The 25003-nt window shown below is 38.0% G+C and overlaps 2 long non-coding RNA genes across 2 annotated transcripts in view; one reads left to right on the top strand and one right to left on the bottom strand.

Annotated features, from left to right (window-relative positions):
• LOC134660300 (uncharacterized) overlaps positions 1-25003 on the bottom strand; it is a 209307-nt gene that overhangs the window by 23502 nt on the left and 160802 nt on the right. The gene's annotated exons all lie outside the window — the stretch shown is intronic.
• LOC134659922 (uncharacterized) lies at positions 15819-16395 on the top strand. Its single transcript, XR_010097838.1, has 2 exons — positions 15819-16164; positions 16208-16395. It is a non-coding gene; the product is annotated as an uncharacterized LOC134659922 (long non-coding RNA).

Below are 25003 nucleotides of genomic sequence, written 5' to 3'. Positions count from 1 at the left end.
CGTTTAAAGGTATAAAATTAAAATGGGTCACTCGTCACGAATTTTAAGTCGAAACACGCTCGACATGTTTCACTCCATAGCGAGTAGTGTCGTCAGGAGCTCGCGTTGGCGGACCGGCGCAGAACTCCGCGCGCGATGGCTGGGCGCGGGTGGTGGAGTGAAACATGTCGAGCGTTTTTCGACTTAAAATACTTGAGTGACGAGTGACCCGTTTTTAATATTGTCGGTATACTTCCAAAACATGATAACTGACAAAATGGTCAAAAATGAGTTATATATACAGTTTTGTTCAAATTTTGTTGTTTTAAATATATATGTGGCATTTTTTAATTTATTGTTATTATTTAGAAACTTATAGAGTGTAAAAACGTAATAACAGACAAGAAATAAAATATAATATGCACGTAAAAAATAATAAGGGTACTTAAAACTACATATTTCATAAAACGGGTCACGTAAAATATATAAAGTAACCTTTACATTTTTTGCCTGAATGTAAAATAATTAAGAACCTAGTTACAGCATCTGGTAAAACACTATAACATTATTTATCACTATTTACTTGTACACATTTCTTTCAAAACATTGTATAGTTAAACAACTAGATAATATTAAGTTCACTTAAAACTGATTAAAATATGCTCGTTAATTGCAAAAAAAACAGTAATATACATTTTTTACAGTTATTTAATTAATAAGGAGTGTATTGTCACCCATATTTCTTCACTAAAGGAGGGAAAAGTCAAAAATTGCAAGAATTATTCACTTAAAACTCTTTACCTGTAAATAGTAACACGTTGCATGTCACTTATTACTTTTTATTGCTACGTTAGTTTTTATAATTTGCTTATAATCCCGGGTAAAAGGATATTTATTATCTTTCTCATTATTTTCAATTATATAAATATATACATTTTTATATATTTTTACGTAATTTTAGTCCATTTTGTATACAGGCAAAACATGATAACTAACACATCCAATTTTTTTATCGGCCAATATTTTACATTTATCAAATTGAAAATATCAATTTTACCAATTTAAGGCCATTTTAACATCTCAAAAATTTCATGTCTAGAATTATTAAATTAGTAAAAACGCGTTTCTAAATTCACACATTTAAGGGTCAAAGTTTCAACTCATGTTTTCTCGAAACTATGTTTCAGTTAGTTATCATATTTTAGAAGTATACCGACGATATATTAAATATGACAGTTCAGTTAACTCGTATACAAGATAATCAGATCTCCAACACACTTGCACTTGCAGTGGTAGTAGTTGTTTTCATCCCTTTATATTCGCTCGGCAACTTCGACGTTTTCACCATAATGTAGGCGATCACACCAATGAACATCAGAACTGCCACCGCCGCGAATGTGATTATGATCATTTTGTATTTGTTGATGTTCTTGACGCCGTATACGGTCCCGCGGCCGCGCGGCGTCAAACGGGTTTCGGAAAACGCTTTACGCTCCATTTTACTCTGTAACAATAAAAAAACCGGCCAAGTGCGAGTCGGACTCGCGCACGGAGGGTTCCGCACCATTAACAAAAAATAGAGCAAAACAAGCAAAAAAACGGTCACCCATCCAAGTACTGACCCCGCCCGACGTTGCTAACTTCGGTCAAAAATCACGTTTGTTGTATGGGAGCCCCACTTAAATCTTTATTATATTCTGTTTTTAGTATTTGTTGTTATAGCGGCAACAGAAATATATCATCTATGAAAATTTCAACTGTCTAGCTATCACGGTTCGTGAGATACAGCCTGGTGACAGACGGACGGACGGACGGAGGGACGGACGGACAGCGGAGTCTTAGTAATAGGGTCCCGTTTTTACCCTTTGGGTACGGAACCCTAAAAAGAATAGTTTGGCCGTCAACTGTATCATTCAAACTTTAGGGAATGTAGAGAGAGGGCAATAGAGAGTACTCTCTCCAGGCGGGTGTTATGCCTGTGGGGATCGAAGTCCGCTGAGAGATACTCAGAAGGAGTAGGTATATATAGTAAGTGATATTTGAAACTCCGTAAGTGCGATGTAGGTTTCTACCTCACTAACGCCATCTGTTAGAATTATGTGGCAAGTCGTTGACATTGACAGCTGGAGGTGACGGCACAAAACTTTTCGCCGCCATTGACTTGATATAAAGTGTGTAATTCAGTAGGTACACTTCGTGAAATTATCAGTGGCATAAACTTTAAGTTCTACGACACTACCTACATTTAGATAGTCGATAAAAAAACATTCACGCTCTACGGAAAAGCAATGTCAGTGCGACAAGATAACGGGGTCTAGTTATTTTAAACACTTACTTTGCTTGTTCTTTCTACACTCGATATCAAAAACAATGAAGCCAATAAAAAGGGAGATCATTATAGCACCCCCTACAACATATTTCAGCCTATCGTAGTGCTCGTCCAAAAACTTATGGATGCGCCCAGGCACGTCCATGTAAGTCCTGGTTATCTAAAATTCAAATATTCAAATATTTATTTATTTAATATTTAAGTCAACTTAAATGCCGTCACTCACGAAGTTTAGGTCAAATATCGCTAGGCGTGTTTCGATTCGTTAGGATATCGAAGATAAAATGTAGACTTTTTTGTGAATACCGATGAATCTTTAGAAACAATGTTATTTAAATAGGGGGTATTACTGCAATGTTTTGCCGCCAGAGTGCAGCACTAGCACCACCAGGAGGTTTATACTATAAACTTATAGATACTAGGTATGCCTTAAACAGTTTTTGACAAGTTTTCACTATGACTCAAGGCGGTTTGTTTACAGTTTGTGTTAGTAGCGCTATACAAATTTATGATATCGCTGAGATGTAGTTTAGTAAAAAAAATATATAACCCGAAAATAAAAACAAATGTAACGTACTTTGTCGGCTTTTTTCGGTACACAGGGCGGCGTATACAATAAGTGTGAGTACAAGGGAGCCTAACAAAATGCCGGCGATAATGTATTTCACTTTTCCAAATTTTTTGTCCAAATACTTGCGGAGCTGCCCTGAATCCTCCATGCAAAGCCTGTTTAAAATAAACAATTTTTTACCATATACATAAAGGGCTTCAAACTTGGCGTAAAATGTCTTAGCCTCCTATAAGGCTCACCCATACAAACGAAACTTCCAAAATTTGCCACTGAAATTTGATCCTAAATTGTAGGCAATAGAGTTGATTTTGCGTTGTTTGAAAATTGAACGAAACAAAGCAAAAGCGACTCTGTTCCAATTGAACATGGTTTAAATTACATCGAATTGAATAGGTATTATAGGTAGGACCTTGGGCCGTAGGAGGATAGCTTTGTTTGATCTTAGTAGCGCGAGTGACCCGTTGTAAATATATGACTGGAACTCGTAAAAAAAACTGCATTAAAATCAATCAACTGATCTCAAAGAAAGTTTTTGACAAAAATTTAATTTTTGGTACAAGCTTTTATCGCTGACTGTACTTTTCTTACCACAGTCAACTAGGTACTAATCGAGACTATTCTAAAAACCCCAAACACAATTAGATTGCGTTGTTTCGTCACAGAGTTCCTATAAACAATTGAACACCTGTTTCCATCATCAGATCAGCTCGATGGTACCATAATATTGCAGTGGCGCAGTACAGCGCCATCTATTTTGAATGTCACATCAATGGACACGTTTTTTAGGGTTCCGTACCTCAAAAGGAAAAAACGGAACCCTTATAGGATCACTCGTGCGTCTGTCACAGCCTATTTTCTCCGAAACTACTGAACCAATTAAGTTAAAATTTGGCACAAATATGTAAGTTTGTAACACAAAGACGCATGTGTAACATAAATAAATGAATTTTAAATAAGGAGGCCATTTTTGGGGGGTAAATGAGAAAATTAAAAAATAAAGTTTTTCAAACTATATCGTGTTACATATCAGATGAAAGAGCTCATGGTAACAATCTTAATTATATATTTTTTATAATTTTAGTATACATAGTTTAGCAGTTATTCAAGAAAATAGGCAAAAAATGACCATTCCCCCTTTATCTCCGAAACTACCGTATCTAAAATTTTGAAAAAAATACACAAAATAGTTCTTTACCTATAGATGACAGGAAAACCTATTAGAAATGTGCAGTTAAGGTGAGTCGGACTTAATATACGGAACCCTTGGAACGCGAGTCCGACTCGCACTTGGCCGGTTTTTTTCATAAGGGCCCCACTGATTACCAGTTCGCCGGACGATATCAGCCTGTCAGTTAAACGCAAAAGTTGACAGTTTCGAACAACTGACAAGCCGATATCGTCCGGCGGACTGGTAATCAGTGGGCACCTTGACTGTACCTCTCTATTAATCAATTCGCTTTTCTAAAATGTAACTACGCAGGGTGGGTGCACAAAGCAGCGTAGATAATGAAACCAAGGACGAGTACACCGAACAGTACGCCAGAGATGATGTAGCATTTCTTGTTGCCCATGCCAGACCTGAAAAAAAAAAAAAAGGAAAAAACCGGCCAAGGAAAAAAATGCGAGTCGGACTCGCGCACAGAGGGTTCCGCACCATCAATAAAAAATAGAGCAAAACAAGCAAAAAAACGGTCACCCATCCAAGTACTGACCCCGCCCGACGTTGCTTAACTTCGGTCAAAAATCACGTTTGTTGTATGGGAGCCCCACTTAAATCTTTAATTTATTCTGTTTTTTTTTTATTTTATTTGTTGTTATAGCGGCAACAGAAATACATCGTCTGTGAAAATTTCAACTGTCTAGCTATCACGGTTCGTGAGATACAGCCGGTGACAGACGGACGGACGGACGGACGGACGGTCAGCGAAGTGTTAGTAATAGGGTTCCGTTTTTACCCTTTGGGTACGGAACCCTAAAAATGGAAAACGTTACGCTTTCGGCAGGACTTAAACCCGCATCATCCACAACCCGTGTGTGTCGCATTACGCCACCCCAAAGGCGGCATACATAAGGGAAAAAGTGGAAAGATTTGTGAGGTCCTGGTAGGCTTCCGTAGCTCAATTGGTTAAGAGCAACGCACGGATTGTCACCCGCATCCTACGGGTTCAAGTCCTGTCGGAACCGTAACTTTTCCCATTTTCTCCTTTACTATAAAATTTGGAATATCGCTCGAAGACGTTGGTTAAAAATTGAAAAAAAAAAAATAGTGTCAAAATGCATCGCTTCGTGTATGACCCATACCCCTAATGTAAATTTTATTCGATAGCGTGACGTGTCGTACGCATGTGCGTTACTTAAGTCTCATTTTGTATGGGATATTGAGTTGCCAAAACGTCCACTTGGCGCGCTGTTTAAATTCCCATACAAAAGACAACGCAAACGCGAACGCTCCTCACGGTATTTCAAACTTGCTTTCACGTAAAAATACGTATTGAACACCTCGCCCGCTTAGCAACTTCTGCTGCTGACCGTACATTGCAAGTTACTAAAAAGCTTATAAAAGAAGTAAACAATAATATGTGACGTTATCTATGAAAAGGGACCTTATTGTCGATGGCGCTTACGCCATTATTAACGATGCTCCTATATAAATACAATGCCGTGCGACGCTGTGCGGCGTAAGCGCCATCGACAATAAGGTCCCTTTTCATTGATAATGCCCCATATTATTAGGTAGTAGGTAGCGGATCTGCGTCAGCTTCAAGCCGATACTTGGCAGGAAACGGCGCAGGATCGGGAAAAGTGGTGTGCTCTCGTTCCGGAGGCCAAGATCCTCTTTGGGTCGCTGAGCCGTAATAGTTATTAGTTAGTTAGTTAGTAGGTAGCATACCCTGGTGGACAAACACCCTTCTGTTCTGGATCCACCTTGGCAGCAGCTTGACCCAGTGGCACGTTAGGTATCGTATTCTGTATATTCTGTGTGATACCAGCTTTCGATTTTGTGCTGGTACCATCACCTTTTTTCCATATTATAAACGCTGCTTCATTTTATATAATTGTTATTTTAAATCTGAAAACGTCGGTCTAACTAAAATGAAAACGTAACTTCGACGGTACACTGAAATAGATATTATACACTACAGAAAATGTGACCAAATCAACCGGTGGCCGAGGCGGAAATCGAACTCGCGTCTTCAGCTTACGCGGCTAACGTCCTGATCACTAGACCACCCGGCCACGGTAGTACCCATCCCAAATTCCCTGGTGTATGCTAAAAGGCTAGCCTTTGAAAGGCTAGGCGCATAACTCTAAGGCTCTAACTCTACTCTAGCATGAACTAATGACTCTAGTTTATAATTTAAATATAGTAGTGTGACTAAATTTTAGACCCAGTAGTTTCGGAGATAAAGGGGGGAGGGGACTGGTCGGACAGACACACAGACACACGAGTGATCCTATAAGGGTTCCGTTTTTTTCCTTTTGAGGTAAGTACGGAAAATTTCAAACTCCTATAAATAATATACATAAAAATAATATTAACAAGTCCACAATTCCACTTGTCACCATAAGATTTTCATGTTTACAAAACACAAGAGTAGGATAACAAATAATTTCTGATAAATTATCGCATATTCTAGTAATTTAATAAAATTGTAAACTAACAATTTGATATGTCAAAAGTCAATTTGACAGAAAAGCAAACAGAGGAAAAGAGGTACAGCAGGATCGCGCGACGTTGACAGAAAAGGTTAGTTATATATTTACAGAAATAGAGAATATTACGCAAAACTCTGCGTAGGGGGCGCCACTTCCACAATCCGTCACAATCTGAGGGCCTACCGCAAACGAGAGAGTCGAAATTTTGTTATCTAACCTCTCTTGCATATTCGAGCGATAAAGAGGCAGATAAGTAGCTGAGTTTCGATTTCGCGTTTCCCGATAGGCCCCTTGTAAACAAACCGCCTTGATGTATCAATGTCATATTTTTTTGAAAATTGTCAAAAAACAGTTTAATAAAGCGTTTAAAGCACAGTATGTATAAATGACTCTATGCTTAACGATAGGCACTAGTGCTGCACTCTGGCGGCAGAACATTGCAGTAATACCCTCATTAGTTTTACATTGGGCACTTAAAAAACAAAAATAAAGAAGTGTAACGCTCTTACAGTAGATGTCGCTACGGTCTCCTTAACCCCATGGTGGAAAGATTTGCTGGCTATGGTTGAGGTCTTGGTGGCTCAGATGGCAGAGCGCTGGAGTATCGATCCAGGCCGTGAGTTCAACTCTCACCCAAGACAGTTTATGCCACTTTTAAATTTATTCTAAGCTTAAAACTAAAAATGTTCACTTACTGGTTATATATACGTCACAAGAAGGTAGATGAGTGAGCAAATTAATAATATCAAGGCGATCCCAGCGCACACAAATATGTAGATTCTCATTTTGCCCACATGCTGTTCGGCGTATACATGACCACGGACACGGAAAGGGGATTCTGGCAACGGTTGATCTTGTTTCATGGTGAACTGCAACAAACAGTACAGTGTGTAAATCCAATACGGGCGAATATTTAAACGGTGGTTAGCATAGGACCTAAAAAGTATATTGAGATAGATTTTACTTAGAAATGCATTGAAAATTATAACCATACAAAATAATTCGGCCCGCAATGTAATACACCACACACGTTACGGGATACGAGCTTTTTAAAGTAACTGTCAACGTTTGTTGGCAGTTACTATGAAAAGCTCGTATCTCGTAATGTCATTATCATCTTGTTTCTTAATGTTTACAGTACATTGCTGCTCGGTACATGTGGAAAAAATTAATCACGGGGTCATAATTAAGTGTAACTTAAAAAAACATCTTAATTAATGATAAGACGGGTAAATTCTATATCTGGTTTAATTTATTGCCCGTATTTGACTTACACACTGTATTCATTACATAGGCACAGAATAAATAATAGTACTAGGTACAGAAGGTTCACTCTAAAAACGCGTCTGTTACGACAGACATGACCGCTAGGTGGCACAAGCGCGAGCAGGCTACACACTAAAATTGGTGTGGACCCATGAATCTAGTATTTTAACTGGATAAGGCATGATGGGTGGGGAAATGAGCAAACGGGATAGCCTTATGTATCTTACAGTAGGAGTAGCAGCGAAAGCGCTATTATTGTTTGTCCTTGTCACAGTACTCACAGTCTCACATATTTTTTTATACCCCACCATAAATCAGTATGGGTTATGGTGGCCAACAAATAAATTCGACCAATCATAGTGTCGCATTGCCTATAGTATTGATATTGATATTGATATTTATTGAAAACAAATTTTACAGCATTACAGCTAACACCAAGTATGTTTTGTCCCTCACGGAGGCACGCGGGTACCACTTCTATAGGATCCTACCTTCTATGTGTGGGCCGCATGCACTTGTAGACGACGTATGACGCGAATAAAATCATGGAGTGAGCCACGCCTGACCTAGGGCAGAAAAGTAAGAAAGGCTTTCTTGTTTACTGGCCGACGTGTGTATTGTAATTATATATATAAGACGTGTGATACAAACATAATTGGGTTGAATTTCGCTTCTTCGAGAAAGCAATGACACAAAAGAAATGTTGTTTTATTTAGTTTGTGACAAGTTCTAATTATATTGAAATGGAGTGTATATTGTAATGCACATTGGGCCTTACTAGGATAGAGCTTTTGGTGCAGAAACCTGGGCGGAGTCGCGGGCAAAAGCTAGTAAACTTGTATCCACTAGGAAATACAAAAAACTTACCAAACAAAACTTATACAAGTTAATACAAGAAAATTTAAATGCACATAACAATACTTCACAATTTACTTGCACAGACACAAACACAAAAGAAATTTGTAATTTTTAGGACATGTTACAATTATAAACTATTTAAAAATACAAAATAAACACTAAATTTTCAATGTCAAATAACGCCCAAACTGACAGACTACGAGTAGGAATAGGAGAACACGAACAGAAATAGGTTGCAATGTTGCTAAATAAATATAGTCTGTCAAGCAGGATGTCACTAGCAATGCAAACTAAAATGTCATTCAATAGAACTTGCTAACTATGTAAACAAAAGTTACAAGTAAATTGACATTCAGTGTAAATTTTAGTATGGCGGTTTGTTTACATAGTTAGCAAGTTCTATTGAATGACAGTTTAAAGTGTGATGGTATCCCTAGGAAACGAACAAAAAACAGCAGTGTACACATCGAACAACGATGAAATATGTAAACAAAACTGTTCCACAGGTAAGATATAAATGACTCGCGTTTTTAGAACAACACAAATGTAGAGTCTGTTCGGAAAGAGAGGAGTCGTGGATTGTATTGGGCCCCATACATTCCACGACTCTTCTCTTTTCGCACAGACTCTAGTGTTGCTTAGAAGTTTTTTTAAGTTACACTTAATTTTGATCCCGTAATTAATTATTTTCAAATTTACCGAGCAGCAATGTACTGCAAACATTAAGAAACATAAGGTGACATGACATTACGAGATACGAGTTTTTTAACAAGCGTTGACAGTTACTTTAAAAAGCTCATCTCTGGTAACTTGTGTGGTGTATTACATTGCGGGCCGAATTATTTAATTATATGGTTAAAATTTTAATTGTGTTTCTAACAAAATCTATCTCAATATACTTCTTAGGTCCTATGCTACCACAGTTTAATTATTCGCCCGTATTGGATTTACACCCTGCAATAATGTGTTACATAACGATGGCCGCAAAAATATCTGTCACGATCTTATTTGTAGAGTCATTAGATCGTGTCATCATAGGTATATTTTTCGATCTCGGCCTTCGAAGAGTAACATATTATTGCAGGTGACTGTACAATATTCACTTACCTATGTCAACTTAAACTCTAAGCTTGCGAATACATCAGTTAGTTCTAAGAGGAAGAATATGACAATAACAGCGATTGCGAGGCAGATTGTACATGACGCCACCGTCCCTGTACAATAAGTTAAATATTTAAAAACCGGCCAAGTGCGAGTCGGACTCGCGCACGAAGGGTTCCGTACCATTACGCAAAAAACAGCGAAAAAAATCACGTTTGTTGTATGGGAGCCCCACTTAAATATCAATTTTATTCTGTTTTTAGTATTTGTGTTAATAGCGGCAACAGAAATATCATCTTTGAAAATTTTCAACTGTCTAGCTAGTCATATCATGGTTCATGAGATACAGCCTGGGGATAGACAGACAGACGGACAGTGGAGTCTTAGTACTAGGTCCCGGTTTTTACCCTTTGGGTACGGAAACATTTCAAAAATCTGCCTATATACGTCCCACTGCTGGGCACAGTTTCCCTCTCGTGCTCATGCGCGATAGGCCTTGGGCTATAGCCTCCACGCTGACCCAATACGGGTTTGGGACTTCACACCTTTGAATTTCTTCGCAGATCTGGGGGCACGGCTGTGCCCTCGCCAAAGGGCAGGGCAGAGCTTATCTTTTCTTGACGCGTTTCGTGGTAATTTCGAACCCTCATAGTTTTTTAGAATGCCATGTTATATAATTTAGTTGCTTGAAAGTTCGTGTCGAATTTTATGTTATTTCAGGATTATTCATAAATCTATATTTTATGAATAAAACATTGAATTGATTTGATTTCGCTTAAAAATATATGGCGGCGGCTAGGTTCGTGTAGGTACCTGCTAACTCTTATTCTACTCGTAATGTACGATTCCCACCGATCGGCTGGAGTCGGTCCACGTCGGAGCGCATTTTTAATGTGCCTATAGGTACATGATGTATGGCAAAAGCGATGGAGTCCGTCCGGAGCCGGTCGCGTCCGCGAGGAGCCGACCGGCTTGTGACCGTACAGTCACCTGCAATAATATGTTGCTCTTCAAAGTCCGCAAAAATATGTCACATGCTCTTATGGCTCTACAAATAAGATCGTGTCAAATATTTTTGCGGCCTTCGTTGTGTTACATATTATTGCAGGTGATTGTACAAATGTGAAATGCGCGCCGTCTCCGCCCTTTCGGTGAGAATGGTACATACAGTCAGGTGTAAAATTATGGGTGTAGACAACTTACTCAAAAATATGTCTCATAGTAGTCATAGTTCTTATTCGCTAAGGGCCACCCCATATCTAGCGTCTTTCGAGCGTCGGCGTCTCGTCGGTGTCTACAACTCTATGGCCCTGCTCGACGCAACGTCGACGCAACTGCGCAGCGACGTCATTTTCCATAGCGCTGACCGACGCCGACGCCCGAAAGACGCCAGATGTGGGGTGGCCCTAAGACATACTTTTGACTCTTTTGATATGATTTGTGCACCCATGTTTTTACACAAAGAACGAATTTATACGTCACGACGAATTTATCAAAAATATCATAGAAGGGAAAGTTGAAGCAAAGAGGAAGAAAGGAATACCAAGGAGAGCGTACGTGAATCAAATAAAGGAAAAACTTAACGTCGTGTCGTATCAGGCCGTCGAAGAGATGGCAGAGGACCGCCAAACATGGAAGTTGCTCCACCGACAAGAGTCTTAGTGTAAGGCCTGAGTGGACGCTCGGGAGCGTTGTTCGGCGGGGCGTGCAGCGTGGCTGTGGGTTCACGCGTGATGTGAGCAGCGTGCACTAAGGCCGCTCCTATACGCTTGCATTTGTTTAACATGCACGCCGCACGCCCCACCCCGCTGCAAGCCCAACTTGAGCGTCCACTCAGGCCTTACACTTATTCGTAAATTATGATGATGTACATAAAGGAACTCACCGATGCAGCAGCGTAAACATTTTCCCGTCTTCGAGTTGTAACCAAGGTTCCGCAGAGGGCGCACGAGCATCGACGGGGAACTGCGGATCTCCAACACACTATCTGACACGGTAGCTGATGATGATGATATAAAACTTAGTTGAATTTAAACTGTTGTGAGACATACTAACATTGAATAATTTTACGGTTTAGACTCACTTGTTTTAAGTCATTCGCGCGACATGTTTCGGAGAGCCTAGGTCTCCTTTCTCAAGCACTAACAGTGCGATCAGCGTTCACGAGTTTCACGACACGGCCGTGTATCGCGTACTGCGGCACGGCCCAACCGGTTTTCTCGGCGCGCGCGCAGCGTGCGACGCGGCGTGCCGCAATACGCGATACACGGCCGTCGTGATTCGTGAACGCTGCTGGCACTGTTAGTGCTTGAGAAAGGAGACCTAGGCTCTCCGAAACATGTCGCGCGAGTGACTTAAAACAAGTGAGTCTAAACCGTAAAATTATTCAATAAAACTTAGTTGGTTACCATGACCAAAATTAAAATTTTATTAACCCCCGACTATAAGATTATAAGAGCTGATGATCTTCAAACGGCTGAACAGATTTTCATAAAACATGGCTAAGAACGCTCGGGATAAAATTATTTATGACACAAAAAAAACTAAATGAAAATCGGTTCATCCGTTTGGGAGCTACGATACCACAGACAGATACACAGACAGACACGTTAAACTTATAGCACCCCTCTCTTTGCGTCGGGGGTTAAAAACATGTGTACGGTGTATATATGTACCAACGCCCACATTGTTAACTGACAGTTCTGACAGTTCATAAACCTTATTACAAAAGGCATAAGGTCCACCGATGGACAGTTAAGACTCTTAACAAACAGCAACACTCTTAACTTAAGAGTGTTGCTGTTTGTACACTATCAAATACCTTCAAAATGGGCGAATAGGGTATTTGTCAATTTTTAGGGTTCCGTACCTCAAAAGGTAAAAACGGAACCCTAATAGGATCACTCGTGCGTCTGTCCGTCCGTCCGTCTGTCACAGCCTATTTTCTCCGAAACTACTGGACCAATTAAGGTGAAATTTGGCATACATATGTAAGTTTATGACCCAAAGATGGACGTGTAACGTATAAACAAATGAATTTTAAATATGGAGGCCATTTTTGGGGGTAAATGAGAAAATAAAAAATAAAGTTTTTCAAACTATATCGTGTGACATATCAAATAAAAGAGCTCATTGTAAGAATCTCAAATATTTTTTTAATAATTTTAGAATTAATAGTTTCGCAGTTATTTAAGAAAATAGACAAAAAATGACCATTCCCCCCCTTATCTCCCAAACTACAGGGTCTAAAATTTTGAAAAAAATACACAAAATAGTTCTTTACCTATAGATGACAGGAAAACCTATCAGAAATGTGCAGTCAAGCGTGAGTCGGACTTAATGTACGGAACCCTTGAAACGTGAGTCCGACTCGCACTTGGCCGGTTTTTTATGAATGGTATCGATCAGGTTTGTTTTGAGGATCAAATGTCTGTATGGGACCCATTGTCTTAAAGCAATACAAAAGTCACATATGATGGTCAAATTCTGGCACCCGCACTTCGAAACGCTTCATAGAAAATGGCAATACATCGTGACGTCATCATGTAACGTGCCGTTACAATGTATGAAAAACAAGGGAATTGCGATTTTATCGATTAAATATTGCGTTTATGTATATGGTTGCTAGGTATACTTACAATATTTTTTTGAATAAAATGTAAGGAATCGAATGGCATCATTATTTTTTCCTATTTGGAAGTAAAAAAAATTTTTTTTGAAACTTTAAGGCCTTCTTCTTCTTCTTCTTGTTAGGGGCTATATAAGGCTCCAAAGCCTATGTATCACTGCGACCATCGCTGATCTATTGTGATCGCCACCTACTACAACTCCCGATCCAAACCTGCAACTTCAAACAGCTGCAGGATCTTTTTGATCTCGAGAGACTTTAACTCCTCCGGGCGCAATATGTGTCAGCCCAGGATTAAGTCACGAGTACGCATTAGCCAAGGGCACTCTGATGTGAGGATGTGCAAGGGCGTCTCCTCTGCCTCCATACAGAACCTTTATTATTCCCATATATTTTTTAAATTTTCAATGTATTGTGATAAATTGCTCATTTTCTATCTATTTAACTAGATTTAGTTATAAAATTCAACGCGCTGGTGGCCTAGCGGTAAGAGCGTGCGACTTGCAATCCGGAGGTCGCGGGTTCGAACCCCGGCTCGTACCAATGAGTTTTTCGGAACTTATGTACGAAATATCATTTGATATTTACCAGTCGCTTTTCGGTGAAGGAAAACATCGTGAGGAAACCGGACTAATCCCAATACGGGCCTAGTTTACCCTCTGGGTTGGAAGGTCAGATGGCAGTCGCTTTCGTAAAACTAGTGCCCACGCCAATTACTGGGATTAGTTGCCAAGCGGACCCCAGGCTCCCATGAGCCGTGGCAAAATGCCGGGACAACGCGAGGAAGATGATGAGTTATAAAATTCAACATGTGTCAAATACCCTATTAATATGAAAGTACCTACGAACTCGAACCATGAATCTAGTATTAAACTGGATTGGGCATGAGTGGTGGGGATAACTGACAGAACGGGATAGTCATATGTCGCCGTGTGCCTGCTACACTGCCACATCTCAAAAAACCGTTTTTTCGAGAAATCGCGTCTCAAAGTTGTGAGAGTATAGTTCGGGGTGTTTAATAGGATCTTACTCCTTTAGTTTTAGGTCTATGAATTTAAAATTTAGCTTTTTTTACTCGGAATGATATAACCCTCCTTATGACCACGCCACTTTTTAAAAGAAAAGTATATTTTTTAAGACACAAGGCCCGAAAGACAGGTATTTAGAGTTGTGGCCGTATTGCAGAAACGTTTTTTAAAGATTTTGAGATGCGGCCAAATTTAAACACAAAATTATTGGATAAAGGTTACCATGTAAATATAAATAAAAACACCAAAATAGTTAAAATCCCTTTATTTTATCAACTTTGATAGGAACAAGATCACTGTACGCGATAATATGTATAACTAGCTTATAATCAGCAATATTATACCATGTCATTACCAAATAATATTAATTGTTTAAAAGGTTCTTTATAAAATTTGAACAAATAAAACTTTGAAACTTCTTTTTTAAAACATTCAAAATAATAAGAAGTATTTAGAATACCTACTATATTATAAAATAAGAAATCAAAACACAATACTGTTCCTTGCTAATTTGTGAAATCAACATCTTTAAGAACATTGCAGGCAATTTATTTATTATAATGTATTCAGTAAGTTAATTCTTACAAGTAGGTAACTTCTTATAAGTAATCAGTACAAGAAATAACGAATATCACAATGTATTTCAACTTAGCACTAATAAAAAAAGCGTTGATATACAAAATATTTTGTTTTCGTTACTTTAGTAGAATCAACGTATGTAATAATCAGTCTTCTTTAAGTAGACTTACAAAATACAAAGGTAGTAAATTGCTGTATATTTTCCTTTAAAAGGCCAATATTTAGTACTTACACAATACACATCAATAACACGTAACTACTGGACATTAAACTTAATCATAGGTAATTCTGTTTTCTGGTGAATTCTTCGCTTTTGATAAAGGTGTCACACGAGAGAGACTGTCCGAGGTGGCATTACGTGTGTTAGCAGATCTACTCGTAGTCCTCGAAATTTTAGATCTAAAACAAGCAAGCATATAAAACATAGCTATATCTAGTTTCTATCATTCTTCATAAAAGCATTTTAATAGAAATAAATTGAATAGCTAGGACACACACCGAAAAAAACATTAAACACAGTCATTACCACGAAAATGCCTTTACCATTATCAAATAAGTAAATGTAAATATATCAAAGTAACGACTTTCCACGTGATTTAATTTTTGGCGCCAAAGTCCCCGAAATAAAAGCAGTTATTATAATATTTAACAAAATTCCAATATTATGACACCATCCCGAATACAACCATCCCGAACACAGTTAGTAATTTACCTCACACAATAAAATCCGTTGCATATTATTGGCAGTAAAGCGTGCTATAGAATTAGACACACATAATATTATATACAATAAAATTTTAGTTAAATACATACACCCTCTTCGAAAACATGCTCAATACTTATCTTTCTTCAGACGGGTAAAAATATGTATTAGGCTCACGACCCTCACTGATGAGCCATATTGAACCGCACTTGTAAGAAAACAAAGTTGAGATTTGCTTAATCATTTTGTTGCGTTGTGGTAGTTTCGGTGGCGAGCTGGTAATTTTGTAATAATAAGTGTAATACTTACTGCTGTGACACAACCAATTGCCGTTTGTTTCTTTTATATTTATAGTGATTCATCGTAATTATCACTCAACTAATTATTATTTTCTAGGACGCAACTCAAAAGCTTCATTTAAAACGTGTGCTATATAGCCACAACTCAAAAGGGCCGTCAGTTCACGTGCGAACGCCAGACGGCAGACTGGCAAGTGGCTGTATTGCAGGGAATCGTCTGACAATTTATGGTCAAATCCATAAGGCCACTTGTGAGAAAAAGGCTCTTAAAGACCTTTTTTGCTATGGCTCTCGAAATAAGGTCGTAAATTGAACAATTTTGAATACGAATCTGCAATAATCCAGAAAATTAAAAATTTTGAATTGTGGCCGTATAGCAGGCACACGGCGATGTATCTTTCAGTAGGAGTAGCAGCTAGTAGGAGGAGTAGCAGTAAGGCGCTATTATTGTTTGTCCTTGTCACAGTCTCACTTTTGTTTTATTCACCACCGTAAATTGGATGTATGATTGGTCGAATGATTTGTTGCCCACCATAACATAACAAATAAATTCGGCCAATCATAGCGTCGCATTGCGTATGTTTTGTCCCTCACGGAGGCACGCGTAGACCACTTCTATAGGATGCTACCTTCTATGACTCGAACATACTCGCGCCCCGAGGATTCAGTACCTATGCAATTAAATTTTTTTTACAGTATTTACCTGTATCTCTCCTTCCATATTTTACAAGCGATAGCCTAAAAAAAAAGACAATTTAGTTATTGCGGCTTATAGCTGCAACAGAAATAGGTACATCATCTGTGAATCTTTCAACTGTCTAGCTATCACGGTTCAGGAGATACAGCCTGGTGACAGACTGACAGACGGACAGTGGAGTCTTAGTAATAGGGCCCCGTTTTTAACCTGTCTTAGTAATGGTGCCGTTTTTAACCTTTGGGTACGGAACCCTGAAAACGGTAATACCCAATTGTCTCAAATTCGGCAAGTTGTTTGGTCACTGGTATAAAACTGTATTGACTTACGATTTCGGCGGATTTCGTATATATGAGAGTACATTTTGCATGTTTAATTTTATTATAATTATCATCTGATCTCATGAAAGTAAAATATTTACATGTCAGTTGGATGTGACTTTTACTATAGAATGTAAATTGAGCAAAAAATTGAATAGGGAACATTACGCGAAAATCTGCGTAGGGGGCGCCACTCCCACAATAAGTCACAATCTAAGGGTCTACCGCACTGACTTAATATAAAAGAAATAGACACACAAAGCAGAACAAAAACGTCAAGAAATGTGGATCCCAATGACGTTTCGCACCATTTGCATTGATGATAAAAACGCTTACGTAAATTTTGAGTCAAGATAAACGTTTCGTACAGAAAAGAGCTTAATGTCGTAAGCATTAAGTGTCAAATTTGCAAACATAAGTACCAACACTATTAAAAAATTTAGTCCGATGGCACTAAACGTAACGTATTTACGTCAAACAACGTCAAACGAGAATAATGAACGAATGGAGTCACTTTGGTACACTTTAATATGTATTACTGTACGGGAAAACCAATTGAAGTAATAAATAAAACAAATTTAATTTAATCGGGAGCTCAAATAAAATTAATTCGTGGTTCAAATTCAAACAAATTAAATTTTTAATTCGTAAGTATACGTCTTTAAATACTAATTTCCTTGAAATAAATTCTACTTATTAAATAACTGTGTATTTAAGATCTACATTTACTCATAGCGCGGGTGCACGGGGACATTTAGATACTAATTGGATTTTTTTTATAAAGTCTACCTATACTTTATAAAAAAAATCCTGTGGTTGTCACTGTGTTCCGACAGATTTAGCATTTACAGTTAGTCGATATAAGCCCTTATTGGTGGTGTATATGTCGGAAACAGGGAAATGGGCCGAACACACAAGTGCCGTTTTGCCTTGTTTAAAACTGCATCACCCCTATCTCTTGCTATAATTAAATAGCAGTCCACTTTGCACGTCGCATAGGTTTTCTTGGAAATCTTGAATTTAAACATAATATTATTTCTTATGAATTCCATATAAAAATATAAAAAAATATTGACCTCACATCGACTCATTAGATTTTTGTTCCTTAACATCCCTTCTTTGGTACTAACAAATTAATTTATTCAAAACCATAAAATTACCACCAGATTACATAAATTATGTAATGCTATCCAAAGAACTAACCGAAAGAAATACATTCCATCCTTTTTCCTTGTTTTATCATTGTTATTTTTACATATTTTAACGGCACATTTCGTAATTGTTGACAACTTCACATTTGAGCGTTTCAAACAAGACTAAACGAAAAAGTAATGCATGATCTGTTTTGACATCACTTTTGTGGGGCCATTTTTGGCGGCTGATTGGGTATCCAGTTCTTTATACTATATCAATGTCTTTGAAAAATTGTCAAAAAACAGTTTAATAAAGCGTTTAAAGCACAGTATGTATAAATTACTCTATGGCTAACGATATAGGCGCTTGTGCTGCACTCTGACTTCTATAGATTATACTACTCTTTACGGTAGGCCCTTTGTAAGCAAACCGCCTTGATGTAATGTATCAATGTCATAATTTGATTGTCTGTGAAAACTTGTCAAAACAGTTTAAGGTATAGTATGACATACTGTACCTTAAGAAAAATTGTATAAGTTACTCTATGGTATACTAACGTCGCTAGTGCTGCACTCTGGCGGCAAAACATTGCAGTAATACTCCCTATTGTATAGATGGAAAAAGAAGAAAATGCAAAGCACAAGTCTAAAGATTAATATCATGAGGGGGTATTACTGCAATGTTCTGCCGCCAGAGTGAAGCACTAGCGTCCACCGTAAACCATAGATTATATAACTTATATATACTGTAACTTAAACTGTTTTTTGAAAAAAAATCAAATACAGGGTGTTTCCTGCAACAGGAGCAATAAATTAAACTATAGGCTGTGGCTTTACTCCTCAAACCAACATTTGTTCAGCAACTTTTGAAAATAACTCATGTTTTCATTTTTATTACACTTTAAAGTTTATTCTAAGACGCAATGTATTGCAAATTTTGTTATGTTTAAAGCGTGACAAGCAACGTCAAACACACTGATGTCAGTGTACATTGAAGGCAATATTTATTTTGTATGAAAAAGAGGAAGTCTAAAGGATTCATAATTTTTAAAAGTTGCTGAACAAATGTCGGTTAGTTTGAGGAGTACAGCATTTAGTTTAATTTATTGCTCCTGTTACAGGAAGCACCTGTATAATAAAATATGACATTGATGCATCATAATCAAAGCGGTTTACAAAGGGTCTACCGGGAAACGCGAAAACCGAAATTTTGTTAATCTGCCTCTCTATCGCTCGAATATGCAAGAGTGATAAAGAGGTTAGATAACAAAATTTCGACTCTCTCGTTTGCGGTAGACCCTCACATTATGAGTAATTGTGGTAGTGGCGCCCCCTACGCAGAGTTTCGCGTAATATTCCATATTAAGTTAAAGTTTTATATTAACAATAAAGTGCTAGAGCTAGACCAAGAAAAGTCTGTACGATTTTGATAGCACACGCAGTGCAAGTGCTATTTTAAACGTCAAACTTCTATGAAATTATGACGTATAAAATAACACGCACTGCGTAGCTATAAAAATCGTTTGGTTTAACCTTGGTTTAATTCTAGTGATTAATTAAAATGTAGACTCAAGTGTTATCGATGGCCAGTTATTTCTATTTAAATCATAATAACAACCGTGAATCCTTGAAGTATTTAAACAATATTAATTAAAAGTGTGTTATTCATAGTTCATTATTTATCTACTTGCAAACCTCTTTGATTTCTTTACCCAATGGTAATCCTAACAGATCAATGGGACATTTGGGAGGCGTGCGCGGAGCCGAAGCCAACACGTAGAGGCCCTTTTGACACTTTGATGAGATGTAAGGGGTACACCGAGCGGATACTGCCCTCGCCCGTGTCATGGGACGCACGCAGAGGCAGCGCCCGCCAGGGTGTAAGGACTATTGAGAGTTGATGGAATCTAAAATGAACTAGGTTATTTGGGGCAAGCGATGGAACTGAGGGGCTACCGGGAAAACCGAATTTCGCAAATTGCGGGCATTTTTCTCTGTCACTCTAATTACGCCTTCATTGGAGTAAAAGAGAAAGATCCCCGCAATTTGCGAAACTCGGTTTTTGCGGTAGCTCCTCTGAGCTATGGGATAAAAAACCGGACGCCCTATTATTAAACCGGTATGCGACTTTATTTCCGGCAGATGGTGGCTCGCCATACTGTAAAGAACCTAATACCACAATCACAGAATAAATAATAGTACTAAGTACAGAAGACTCACTCTCTAACAAAACGCGTCTGTTACGATCAGCACAGGCGACAGAGCCACGCGCGGCTTATGGCTTTCCCCAAAATTGGGGCCGAACGGATGTACTTTTAGCTACCTGTAGCAAAGCGACGAAATCGCGGCGTGAGACACGCCTGACCACAATACAATTTAGTTGTGCGGTATACCTGTAGTTGGGTATAAAAAAACATATTTACTAGGGTAAGTAATTATTATATTAACTATTTGAACTACATATTATTTTTAAATAAATGTAAGTACCTACTTATTCTATAATATCCGCTTTTAAAAACAAATAACTCAATTAACATACGGTAATTTATAGTTAGTTTATTAAATTTACACAGTTGCACCAGCCAATGCTATGACGCAAACTCCAACGTTGATATTATTTAACCCTTTATAGGACAAGGGTCTCAAAAAAGACCACCCTATAACATCGTCTTTTTGTATTTTTTTCTTGTACAAAATTTTTTGTGCTATAGATTGGCGATGAGGCTTGAATTGAGGATTTTTTTAAGCCTTGCCCGCTAAAGGGTTAAATAATCTTATGTAGTTTAGATATCATAGCCTCCTAAGGCCCAAGGTCCTACCCATAGTACTTATTAACTTTCTTATTCAGACCCAGCTCCTACAACAATTGTGTAGTCATAGCGTACCACGGTCCTACCAGTAGGACTTAATAGAAAACCCATTTCAAATTTTGCGCTTATCGAAATTGGTGTGTACGAACTTCTAAGGACTGTTTTGTTTTGTCTGTGAGCCCTTTAACAAGTTCGTAAAAAAAAAACAAAGTGCTGTACAAGGTGCTGTAAGTACAATAACATTTAAAAAAGTCTTTTAGTACTTGGGTCTGAATGAGTATAAAACAATAGTACTACTGGTAGGACTACGGGCCGTACTGACTACATACTCAATTTTTCGTTGGGCCTTAGGAGGATAGTAGTATCATCAAGGTCAGGGTCCGGGTCCGAGTCCAAGTCGAAATCGAAATCGCCAAACGTGTAGGTACTATGAGTAGTTGATGAGTTCCGTTCTGATAATCATCAGCAGTTCTACTTCATCAAATGCGACAGTTTTTAATGTAAATGCTTGATTTTCTGATGAAAACACGAAAATCACTATATGTATGCCATTAAGATTTGAGGAGTTCCCTTGATTCCTCATAGATTCCATCATCAGAACTGGGTTTTGATAAAACAGGACCAATCTGTATGCATATATATACAATCAAAAAAAGAATTTTCAAAATCAGTCCAGAAATGACAGAGATATGGAGTAACAAAAACTAAAAAAAAAAAAACACAACCGAATTGATACCTAACCTAACCTCCTCCTTTTGAGATTTGGAAGTCGGTTAAAAATGTGCCATTTTCAACCAAAACGGCACTTATTGTCGCGTCAATAAGGCACTATTTCCATATAGCTTCAATTTGAAATCAACCATATTGATAACAGACAATGTGGTACCTTTTGGTTGAAAATATCACAAACACAGATGACTTTAGAATTCTAAACTTATCTTATCTTAGTTGCAGACTTATCTTGGTCTAACTAGACCAAGATAAGTCTGCAACGATTTTGATAGCACCCGCAGTGCAAGTGTTATTCTGTCTTTCATCCCTTGGTTAACAAAGTACTATAGTCTGATACTCTACCTACCTACATAGTCACTATACAGTCGCCATCAGATATATCGGAGCAGCTAAGCTGCTCACTAATATCTGAACACGCCTTGTCACGGGCGTTAGAGTGCGTGTTCAGATATTGTGAACACCTTGACCGCTCCGATATATCTGATGGCGACTGTACAAATATATTTCATTTTATAAATTCCGGTTTAAAATTCAAAAATGTCTTTGTCATTCAAATTCAATAATGAATTCTGTGTGTAAATAACATATTTCATCTAATACCTAAATGGTAAATCGTAATTCATAATCGGCACTTGTGTAAATTCACGGATGTAAATAATAAATTGGGGGTATAAATAAGGCTTTTCCGCGGCTTTTGGCAGTAGATACGACTGCAGCGCAATGAAGGGGCTTCTGGTACTGATTTCTACGGTATGTATATTTTTAACACTTGTATTAAGAGCCCGGTAACGATTTTAGAGCAAAAATTTAAAATTGATAGATTTAGTCGTTGAAATTGTAGGTACCTACACCTTTTGTTACGTAATATCTAAATAACAAGTACCTATTGGTTTCTATTAGCACGTCTTCTCATCTTGCCTTTTAATATTGAGGTCGCGAGCGTGCGTCACCGGTAATATATGACCAGAAGGGACACTTTTTAAAAATTCTTCAAAAAAAAAATTAAAATCTGTAAATTATACAAAATGATGTATAAGAAAAGTTTCAGGAAATATTGAAGATTGTTTAAGTATCAAAATTATGTTGAAATTAAGTCGATTTTCAGAGAAATTGTCACTTGTTTGAAGTAATTTCTGGAGCAAAATGATTTTTTCGTACAATGAACACATTATGAAAAATATTTTTACAGTACATATAAAACTAGTGCGGGAAAGAGCACTTTCCGTGCGTATGTCGAAAGTATAAAGTGCCATATGTACGATGTACGATACACGTGCGAATAGGTAATTCGCAATTCGTGTCGATTCGCCATTTATCGCCACTCGTTTCGAATTTCCTCTTTTCCGCACGTGTGTTGTATCGTAAATAAGTATTACAATATATATGGGGCTGCTTTTCCGCACTAGTGCGTAAAATAGCACTTTTAGTGCGTATGTCGAAACTTTAAAGTGCCATATGTACTGTAAAGCGTTGATCGATACACGTGCGAATAGGTAATTCGCAACTCGTGTCGATTTAAAACACTCCCTTCGGTCGTGTTTTAATTTTTCGCCACTCGTTTTGAATTTCCTCTTTTTCGCACTTGTATCGAAAATAACTATTTCACCACACCAACTGGTAAAGGCTCTCTTGATTGTTCAAACACTGATAGTACAATCAGCGATAAAAGTTGCCAATAATGAAATTGACAAAACACTTATTTTTGTTCACAGGTGGCGTTCGCGTCATGCTCACCAACATTCGGCCTTGGGGGTCATGGCGGTAATTTTTTTTAATCCATTTTCTGCTTTAGATCAGGGATGTTGCGGATGCCGATTTTTTGACATCCGCGGATGCGGATGCGGATGCGGATTTTTAAAGGCTCACATCCGCGGATGCGGATGCGGATGCGGATGTCAAGATAGTACCATAAAAAACGTCAAATATGTATTACATTTTAGTAATTTTTATTTCAAAAAACCGGCCAAGTGCGAGTCGAACTCGCGTTCCAAGGGTTCCGTACATTAAGTCCCACTCACGCTTGACTGCTCATTTCTAATAGGTTTTTTGGTTAATGACTAAATTACCTAGCAGTCTAGCACTTACGCCGCTGCTAAGACGTTCCTGTACCGACCTGTTCCACATCCGCATCCGCATTAAATCCGCATCGATTTTATGCGGATGCGGATGCGGATGAGTATGTTGAAAAAAATGCGGAAGTTCCGCGGTTGCGGATGCGGATGCGGATATTCGCAACATCCCTGCTTTAGATACCTATTATCGATCCAATATAGTTATTTTCGATATACAGGATGTAATAAAATTAGTGGCGACTAGTTTATGGACATAATCGCTATCGTGTTCGGTAAAAAACATGAACATGTGCGAATCAGACTCGCCTACCGAGGGTTCCGTAATACAAATTTAAGTTATTTTTTATTTTGTACAGATGTAAACTTTCAGATTTTTCTCTGTACTTCATAATCATAATCACAATCATAATATATTTACTTATTGTAGTGTAAGACGATATTATTTGCCAAATTTAATAGTTGTAGAACTTGTAGGAAGCGGAAACTAAGGTAAACGTACTGATGCTCGACGCGGTCCCAGTACATGTCATCTTGAAACTTAAGTCATTGTCAATAGAGGTGACAGCAGGGTGTCACCTCTATTGGGCATTAGCATGTCGAGCACTAGTACGTTTACCTTACCCTATAAATTTTAAATCCCTCGAGAAGATGAAGGGAATTCGCCAGTAACTGGCCACCTGTTAGTAGCTGGCCGCCCTAAACTAAAAATGAATTCTATTCACCTATACACAGAATTCATTTTAGTATAAGGTGGCTAGTTATTGAAGGCTGGCCAGTTATTGAAGCCTTATACTAAAATTAATTTTGTTTATGGGTGAATAGAATTAATTTTTAGTTAAGAAAAAAACGTTTTTTGTGGCATAAAACGGCCGTATCTTTTGGGTCGGTGCAACATCTATTGACTCGATGCTAGATGTCGTCTATGAAAATAATAGTCTTTTTTGTTACCAAACCTGTTGTATAGAGTCTCTATGTATTTTTTTCTCTATGCCATTTCTAAGGGCGAGCAGTACGTGCTTGCATCTCCTAATACGAATCCCTTACGGATAAAATTTAATTTAACTCACATTTATAGACGGGTCTAACGCGAAATTTATATATAATTACCTTTATATACCGACGTTTCGACACAGGTTTCACTGGTCGTGGTCGCGGCCAACTGATGTCCCAGCAAAATGTCAAAACAGAGATTTGTGCAACTACCCGACGAAAAGTGTATGAAAAAGTTTCGGGTAGACATCACA

This window comes from Cydia amplana, chromosome 26 (genome assembly GCF_948474715.1).
Source record: "Cydia amplana chromosome 26, ilCydAmpl1.1, whole genome shotgun sequence".
NCBI lineage: Eukaryota > Metazoa > Arthropoda > Insecta > Lepidoptera > Tortricidae > Cydia > Cydia amplana.
This window is presented reverse-complemented; position numbering and strand designations above follow the sequence as displayed.